Raw genomic sequence first — 10,190 nt, forward strand, 5'->3', positions numbered from 1 at the left:
TTGATAGGCTTAGGACCAAGCAGGACTATGTATAAATGATTAACCTAAGGCCTGGATTCCAGATTGGATTCAGGGTTCTATTTCCTTACATACTGCTACTGCTAAGTCACATCAGTCGTGTCCGACTCTGTGCAACCCCATAGACGGCAGGCCACCAGACTCCCCCGTCCCTGGGATTCTCCAGGCAAGAACACTGGAGTGGGTTGCCATTTCCTTCTCCAATGCATGAAAGTGAAAAATGAAAATGAAGTCGCTCAGTCATGTCCGACTCTTAGCGACCCCACGGACTGCAACCTACCAGGCTCCTCTGCCCATGGGATTTTCCAGGCAAGAGTACTGGAGTGGGGTGCCATTGCCTTCTCCGTCCTTACATACTACAAAGTTCAAGTAAATATAGAGAGCTGTGTCTTTAAGAAGCACATCTGCAGCTCTGCACTTGGTTTAGAAAACAGACCATTTCTCTGTTTCAAAATGACTCCTTGGATCTTTCAGGAGAGAATAAGATATTCTGTTCTTATGGATGATTTCTCATCATTCTGCTTTATTTTTAACTCACAGTCTGCACAAGTCCACAATCCAGGTACCAGCTCAGTGTAGAATTAGTCAGTCACTAAGTCATGTCCAACTCTTTGTGACACCATGGACTGCAGCATGCCAGGGATGTCTGACTCTTTGCAACCCTAAGGACTACAGCACACCAGGCTTCCCTGTCATTCACTGTCTCCCAGAGTTTATTCAAACTCATGTCCACCCAGTCAATGCAGAATAGACAAAGCTGAATAAGACGATCTACGATCCCAGTGAGGAGGAAATACACATCCGCTAATTAATTACATTGCAGCATGATGAGTGCAAGGACAGAGGGTGAGACAGGAACCCAGAGACATTACAGGAAAGATGGCGTTGATTGAAACAGATGAATCAGAAGGATGAGCATTTCACCAGGTGAGGAACAAGAAAGACAGATTATGTCCAAACAACAAGGTAATTTGATACATAAGAGGATGGAGAACAAAAGTGCTAAGAGCTCAACTAACTCTACCTGACTGACTCCCTCCAAGTGTATTGTGCTCTTGAGGTCCCTGGACATTGCATATCCTATTTCCTCTTCTGCAAAGTCCTCTCCATCCGCACCCCAGTCACTACCCTCCCACCGCTGGCCTAGTGACCACAGTTTACCCTTCCAGTCTCGGCTGAAATATGTCCTTAGGGAAGCCTTATTACTTTCACAGCAGATTTTAACAACAATAATAATCATGAAAATTTATTGACCGATTTCTACATGCCAGGCATTTACCAACGAATCTATCCACATCATCTCATGTAATAATCACAAGAATCCACAAGATAATGGTCATGCATTTTATGGAGGCCACTCAAAATTAGTTGAGTAATTTTTTCGTGTTTTGTTAGCTCAAAAGTGGCAAAACCAGGATTTGAACTCATTGAGTCAGATTCTGAAGACAACCTGGTATCTTAAGCATGAAGCCTGGCTATAGCCTTTCCTGCCTCATGCAAGTACAGTCAACTTGGGACCAACTCTGAATCTTTATGCATCTGTGTTATAGCACTAATCTCAGGCTAGTAATCACCTTAATGGGCCCTATGACTCCATGACATTGTGAGGTCTTACAAGTGGTATTAACTTATTATCTATCCCTAGTGCCAACAACTGCTACAGATACACAGCAGAAATTCAGTAAATGTTTGTTAATGAATGGATGGATGGATGGATGGACAGAAGAATAAAATATCTGTGGAAGACTCACTATGTGAAACTCCACATAGGTCACTGTCAGGAATGTTGTTAGAGGATGAACTATGAAGGTTCATGTCACACACAGGAAAGAGGCATTCATGGAGGCCAGGGGAAGAACTGGGCAGAAGAGTGGACAAAGTCCAGGGTAAAGGCTGTAGCGTCACTCTGCTGTTGAGAGGGGTCCAGGCAGCCACTGCCAATTCCTATGAAAAATCCCCCCAGGCAGGAGATGGTCAGGGTTCTCTGACAATGGCTGCCTCTTTGCTAACATCCCCCTACACACACACACACACACACACACACACACAGAGGAATATCCAGGCATCTCTAGTTGTCTCCAGTCGGTTACCCTCCCAAAATCTAATCCCCACTCACACATCTGCATTTTTAACCCAACTCCTTACAACTAGGCATTCCAAATTCCTGTAAAGAAACCAAGAGAAACAAACAGCAAAAGAGGTTTACTGCTCCTGCAGTGTTCTCCCCCAGCACCTTTAGGCTCTAGGTTACAGTTACAGGCACTGCGTCTTTCTGCTGTTCTTCTCCTGCTTTAATTTAGAGCTCAGGGCTCTGACTGCATTAATGGTCAGGGCTCTTTGGAACAGCCCTTGCTCAGCAATACGCATCTGTCCCTTGCAGGGACACTGTATCCCCATATACCATGTCCTCTCCTGAGCTATCTATTGTTCCACATTTTATCCTCTGCACAAAAATTGGCCTTCAGTTCACAGACCTCATTTTGCAGCACCTGTTGTGCTAATAACTAGGAAACTCAGTTCAGACAAGGGCCATTTACCAAGCGCTGTCCCCATGTAGTAAATAACCAGGTAGCAAGGAGTTATCTTTGCAAATTTCATTTTCTTGATATCAAGTCCCAAATAGAGAGAACGTCTATGAAAATACACCTCATCTATATATGGTAACAGAATGACATCACTTCATGAAGTAATTAGACTGTATTTATTCTATGATATAAAAAGTTAAAGTACATTTAATAAAACTAGCAGAATATGACAATCAGCTTGAAACATGGGTGAAATTTTGCCTTTCTCTAGGTGACAAGACATTTTGTAAGGGCAAGAAGAAAAGTCTCTTCAAGTCCCAATTTGCTTCTATCCAGAGAGTGTCATGTAATAAAAATAAAATAGCACTGAATCAGATGCATCTGAGGTTACATCCCAGGTCTGCCATTTAGCATTAATGCGACCTTTGAGCAAATGACTCCAGCTCTCTGAGCTCAGTTTCCTCACTTGTAAAATAAGGCTACACTGACTATTTTGGGCTTCCCAGGCGGCATAGTGGTAAAGAATCCGCCTGCCAATACAGGAGAGGAGGGAGATGTGGGTTCAATCCCTGGGCCAGGAAGATCCCTTGAAGAAGGAAATGGCAACCTGCCCCAATCTTCTTGCCTGGAAAATCCCCTGGACAGAGGAGTCTGGTGGGCTACCGTTCATCTGGTTGCAAAGAGTTGGACACCACTGAGCGTGCATACACATGCATGCACTCTCCTACAGGCTTGTGGAGGAAGAAATGTAGTGCGGCATTCAAAGTACCTAACAGCATTCCTGGCATAAAGAGGTGCTCAGTAAGTGGGAGTCCCCTTGCATAGGAGATAGCATATAGGAAAGACCCCAAGCACCAAGGCACTGTTGCTCTCTTCCTCAGCCGTTCTGCCATTCTGCCTGCTGTCCCGCTCTCTGCTCCTACCCTCCCCTCTCCCAACAAGCCTGGTACCATGAGAGGTTGGCTTAGCAGTAGAACCATTGCCCCCTTCCTTCTCCTATTAGTGTGTCAACATCTCAACTCATAAACAGATGTTACCACAAATGAAGGTTCATTTTAGCACACACCTAGGTTTAGAATTCACTGTCAACCTCTGGCCAGTGAAGCAGTCAGTTGACAACATAGTTATATTGCAACATTTAAACTAGTTTTAATATACCTTTTTGATAATATTAAGGAATATAAGGAAACAATTTGAGCTATTTTTTAAATCCTTTTGATGGCAAGGATTGTGTTCTTTGAAGTCCTGCTTTATTCCCAAATTAAACTATATGGGTTCTGGTATTAAAAGTTTTATTTCCCCCAACCTGACTATCAGATTTTTAAGACCAGGGCTTTGGCTTTACCTTATTCTCATCTCTTAGCACCTAGCATACTGCTACATACGCTTCAAGCCCTCTAATTACAGTTTTTCCTCTTAACTTGATTCACTTTCATATGGACCATCAAACCAAACACGACCTTAACTACAGTTTGGGTTAATCAATTTCCTATTCCCTTCTCAAACGGGTGATAGATGTATTCCTAAATAAATGAGGAGATGAAAAGGTGCTATGCCAAATGAATCCTGGACTCTTGGCCCAGCAGTACGTTTCAGCATCCTCAGAGAACTTGTAGAAATGGCTGAATCATTGTCAGTGCACCTGAGAAAAACCACAGCGGAAAAGAGCTCCTGGAAAATTGGATACAGGCAAGTGTCATTTGGATTTATAAAGAGAGGAAGAATGCGTATTCATGAACTACAGAGCACTGAGCTTGACATCTATTCAGGGCAAGATTCTAGAACATTTTTTTTTTTCCCTAAACAATGGCTTCTGAGCACTTAGAAAAGGAAGTGGTAAACTCAGCGTGCGCTCACTAAGAATAGTCCTGTCACACTAACCTCACTTTCTAGTGGCAGAGTTACCACACTGGGAGATCAGAGAAACAGAGTGGAAACAATGTAGCTGGATTTCAGAAAAGCTTTGGACAAGTTCTCTCATGATACCCTTAAGGGCAAGATGCAGGAAAGGAAGCCTCGATGATATTACAGTTTTACCAATGTATCCAACATTAGTATCCAAAAGGAAATAGCGATTCGTCATAAGCTCAACAAAATGTTTTAATGCAATTAACAATGTTTTCCTGACCTATGTCAAGGGCTAGTGATTCAAGTGTGCAGACAAAGAACAGAGGAATTCAGACTTGGCAGCAGTAACCTTCAAATGCTCCATTTGTGTGATTTGACTTTCAAAAGTATCATATAAACCTGAGATTATGTCAGACAAATAAAGTGTCTAAAATGAGTGAGGCAATGAATACCTCTGCTCTTGTCTATGTAGACTGTATTCCTTCATACACTAAGAAAAACTCTGGGTTGTATCCTAAAAAGGGTGATCAGGATGATGAAAAGACATCAATAAAATCATATTGAGAAAGAATGCAATATTAAAAAGAGAAAACTCACAACTACCTCAATGCGTTCCAAGAAGCAGAAGTAGGACAGAGCAGGAATTCCCGATGGGCTACCTGAAAAGATGTTGAGTTTTCTATAAATGGAGCTGCGTAGGTGTGAACTGGAACACAAGTTATCGAGTAGTTGGAACCCATAACTTGCAATCTTAGAGTTTTGGTTTTTAAAACACACACTCTCACACACACACACACACACACACACACACACACACACACACAAAGATTTTGTAATCTCCCAAAGCAAAGATTCTGCAGTCTGCTTGGTTATTTTTCCCATGATTTAACTATAAGCTACCATATTTTTTCAACTTTTTTTTTTTTAGGGAACTACAACTCATAATTATTTAATAAAATTTCAAGAATGTCAGAATTACACAAACTCCTCACTTCACACAATTTTAAATCAAAGCAATATATAGTTTAACTTAGGAAATTAAGTACTTGATAAGCATTTCCAAAACAAATATACATTTAGGGGGTAGACAACTGCACTAATTTTGGCAATCTAAATGTCCAAACGAAGACAAATATTTCCTAGAATTAATAGTCATATAATTGTACTTTATTATCCCAACTGAATGTGCAAAACTAAATATATATAAACATTTGAACATCACTTCTGAAATTCTGTGTGTGGTCATACTGTCTGATGGTGAATTACTTGCACTTACCTACAGATCTGAAGCAAAAATATGTATTTCAAGGCCAGTCAAACTTAATCAAACATTGTATTTTGATTTTCAGTTAGAAGAAAATAAAATACTGTCTCTATATGTCAGTACAATTCCTTACAGTTAGTAAAAATACTATTTGTTTTTAATTCTAAGCACTGTTTCCACTGCAAATCTACACATTTTACTATTGAGACAACAAAAATGCATGGGTACAGGGTGTCCACAATTTGAAAAGAAGGTTTAGTATTTCCTCCAAGTATTCAAAACGATGTCTGACCTCAGTTTTATTGGATCCCATTACACAGATTTCCAAGTCTGTTAAACAAAGACGGCATGATTTAAGATATTTGATACTCGCAGTGAGAGCGAGGGATTTAGGTATCTTAGAAAACTCAAAGGATTTTTTACTAATGTCAAAAACACTGGAGAGAAATTAAGAATGTCACATAATGCTTATTAGGAAATAATATCAAGAAAACATTAAATATTTTAAAGTACAGAGAAAACTGAATCAACACCCATATACCTACTACCTAAGTTTATCTAACTTGAATATTTTGTCATTTGCTTCATTTTTAATAAATAAATTATTATACATATAGTTGTGCTTTCTTCTTCCCCACCCAGAGAGAGCATCATCTTAAAGATGGTATGCACTATGTATACTATAGCTAGCACATGTTTTATTTACATGCCATGCGTACATATAATAATAATAATAATAATAATAATAATAAATTTGTCTTGTTGTAAGGAAACAATATGAAGGAATCTAGTTTAGCAGAAGAGGTGGAAAACTTTCACAAAAGAGATAATGCTCAGTGTTGAATGAAGGGTATGAATTATCCAGGTTTTCCAGGAAGAGGAGGATGTTCCAGATAGAGGAAACAGCAGTCTTGCTCTCACAGAAACAAGAAAAGATTAAAAAATCTTTTAAAACTAAAAAAAAAAACTGCAAATAAGTTTATATATTGCTTTAAATAAGTGGTAAGTTGGATGTGTGAATATGTGAAATTTGAGAAATCAACAAGGACCTGATTACAAAAGCCTTTATGGCAGAGAAGGATAGTTAAGCATATTCATAAGGGGAATAACATACGCATGTTAGATAAATCTTGTCATGATGTGCTTAGAATGGGGTGGAGGGTAAGTACAGTGGTTTGGAAGCCAGGTTGGCAAATTTTGGAAAAAGTCCAATAAAGAGATGATGTATAGGATTAGAGAATGTTCTGATTTCATTCTTTTACATGTAGCTGTCCAGTTCTCCAAGCATCACTTACTTGTCTTTTACAGAGATTCTTTTACCCCTTCTATATTCTTGACTCCTTTGTCATAAACTAATTGACCGTGGGTTATTAGCATGGGTTTATTTCTGAACTTTCTATCCTCTTCCGTTTATCTATATGTCTGCTTTTGTGCCAGTACCATATGGTTTTGATACCTGTAGCTTGTAGTATAGGATTCCCTGGTGGCTCAGATAGTAAAGATTCTGTTGGCAATGCAGGAGAACCAGATTCAATCCCTGGGTTGGGAAGATCCTCTGGAGAAGGGAATGGCTCCCCACTCCAGTATTCTTGCCTGGAGAATCCCATGGATAGAGAAGCCTTCTGGGCTACAGTCCATGTGGTTGCCAAGAGTCAGACACTTTCACTTTCACTTTTCACTGAAGCCAGGAAGCCTGATTCCTCCAGCTTGTTTTTCTTTCTCAAAATTGCTTTGGCTACTCGGGGTGTTTTGTGTTTTCATAAAATTTAAAAGTTTTTGTTCTAATTCTGTGGAAAATGCCATTGATAATTTGATAGGAATTGCATTGAATCTGTAGATGGCCTTGGGTAGTCATGCTGACAATATTAATTCTTCTAATCCAAGAACACAGTGTATCTCTCCATCTGTTTGTGTCATCTTTGATTTCTTTCAGCAGTGTATTATAGTTTGTGGTATACAGGCATTTTCTCTCCTTAACTGATATGATATCAGTTAATATATAATATGATATCAGTTAATATATAATATGATATCATATTAACAGATAGTTAATATATAATATGATATAATATATCATATTAACAGAGAAAGACAAATATCATATGATATCACATATATGTGGAATTTAAAAACATGATACAAATGAACTTTTTTAGAAAACAGAAATAGACTTACAGACACAGAGAACAAACTTATCACCAAGGAGAAGGGAGGAGAGGCATAAACTAGGTGTTTGGGATTAAAACACACACACTACCATATATAAATAACCAACAAGGTTATTGTTAAGATAACCAACAAGGACCTACTATATAACATAGGGAACTATACTTGATATTTTATAATAACCTATAATGGAAAGTAATATTAAGAAGAACATATATATATATGTATCCATAAGTGAAACACTTTCTGTACACCTGAAACTATCACAACATTGTAAATCAATGCTATTTCAACAAAAAATTTTTAGAAAAGATGATGGAACTTAAATCAGAATGAAGTGAACAGATTAAGAATATCTTTTATACTGCTGTATGTACAAAGATATATTTTTAAGAATGGTGAGAGATAGTTAAAGAACGTAGTGACCCATTCGATTTGTAATTATATTTCAGGGAACAATTTGTGACATGACATATCTGAATCATTATAACAGAATGTTGAATTATTAATAACAGTATTAAATAAGTAACATAGCATAATATTTACAAAGTTATAAAAAAAACTCGTATTAGCATTGTACAATGGACAATTTCTTTTTTGGGGGTGGGGGGGCGGTAAGCAAGAAAAGAGCTTTGGGAACAGATCGACATGTATGTTTTCTGACAAAACTGAAGTATATACTGAGTTACAGAGCAAATTCACTGAAAACAAAGAAAAACCTATCCTTGTAAAGGCTATTCTGTCACCCCCTAAAAAGCGCTTCAACCCTGAAACACCACACAACCAGTTAAGAAATGACGGGGTATCTTAACTACCATGGAAGGCGCTGGGCTGGGCCTGGTGGGCACCGCTGGAGTCAGCAGGGCCGGCGGGGAGCCCCCTGCTGCACGCAGGCAGCTGCCGGCTCCCTGTTGCAGCCCCGGATGGAGAGATGGCAGACCACCTCCTTCACTTTCTTCACATCGTACTTCAGGCCCTCATAGCGCTTCCTCAGGGAATCATTTTCGAGGCTGAGGAGGCAGAAGCCGGAATCCAGCTCGTTTGATGAAGGTGGAGATGTGCAGGGGCCGGGAGTAGTCTCCGGCGGTCACGCTGTTGATGGATAACCTCAACAGTTCACTAGCGAGAATGAGAACTCCGAGAGAGAATCTTCCACATCCGAGTGAAATCCCTTCTTCGGATCACGCTCACTACCAAGGACCTTGGTAACCACTTCTCGGTTCACTATGGTTTCGGACTCCAAGGACACAACAAACGCTGCCAAGACGACCAGGCACTGCAGCACAAATCTCCAGTGCTCCTGAAACCTGTAATACTGTTCCTCAGGAAACTTGGTCTTCAAAGACGTTGCTGCTGCTGCTGCTGCTAAGTCTCTTCAGTCGTGTCCAACTCTGTGCGACCCCATAGACGGCAGCCCACCAGGCTCCTCCGTCCATGGGATTTTCCAGGCAAGAGTACTGGAGTGGGTTGCCATTGCCTTCTCCTCAAAGACGTTAGATGTGTTTTTACTGTACCAAAATGTTCTCGAGCTTTCAAATGCCTCTTTGGAATGTCCTAAAACCCAGCACACTGATGGACCCCTTGCAATAGAGTTAAAATCTCTCGAGCTGTTTGTTCTAGACACTGTACAACTTTCCGGATTTTCTCTCGGATGTCCTGCAGCCCGAAAGTCCTGCAGCCAACAAAGATCTCATTCACAGACATGCTGCCCGTCTGCCAGGGCTGCAAGAGTGGCCGGCAGAGTGTGCTTCGGAGACAGCCGCCGCGTCAGTTGCAACGCCCGGCCGCCACTGCCATGGACAACTTTTGAGTTTTGTTTTTTAAGATGCCCATTTAATTTTCAAACTGTTGTTGTTGTTCAGTTGCTAAGTTGTGTCCGACTCTTGCGACCCTCCGGACGGCAGCATGCCGTCATTAATAATTCTTTATAAAAGAATTCACCAGTAGTTGTATACAGTTGGTTCTTGTACACACAGATAAGTATATATTCTTATCAAAAAATAAATTCCATCAGTTTACTTGCGTTGGTTGGACGGCATCACTGACTCCATGGACACGAGTCTGAGCACGCTCTGCAACATAGTGAAGGACAGGGAAGCCTGCCATGCTGCAGTCCATGGTGCCGCAAAGAGTTGGATCCGACTTAGCAGCTGGACAACAACAAATCATTTCACTTACAATGTAAAACTATCATTTAAAATGTGGGACACAACCGAAGCAACTCAGAAGGAAGGCATATAATTAAAACATCACTCAACTTAGTTCAGCTCTTGTCTAGTTTATTTCATTTCTTCCATTCGCCTTCATTCCCATGGGGAAGAGGGTGTGGGACAAGAAGATATGAATTCTACTCTTGTTGCATAGGGATA

At 40.2% G+C, this 10,190-nt stretch overlaps 1 pseudogene; it reads right to left on the reverse strand.

Moving 5' to 3' along the window:
- Nucleotides 1–8,677: 8,677 nt before the first annotated feature.
- On the reverse strand, nucleotides 8,678–9,525 carry LOC138432394 (translin pseudogene; annotated as a pseudogene).
- Between the last annotated feature and the right edge of the window lie 665 nt (nucleotides 9,526–10,190).

This window comes from Ovis canadensis, chromosome 2 (genome assembly GCF_042477335.2).
Source record: "Ovis canadensis isolate MfBH-ARS-UI-01 breed Bighorn chromosome 2, ARS-UI_OviCan_v2, whole genome shotgun sequence".
NCBI lineage: Eukaryota > Metazoa > Chordata > Mammalia > Artiodactyla > Bovidae > Ovis > Ovis canadensis.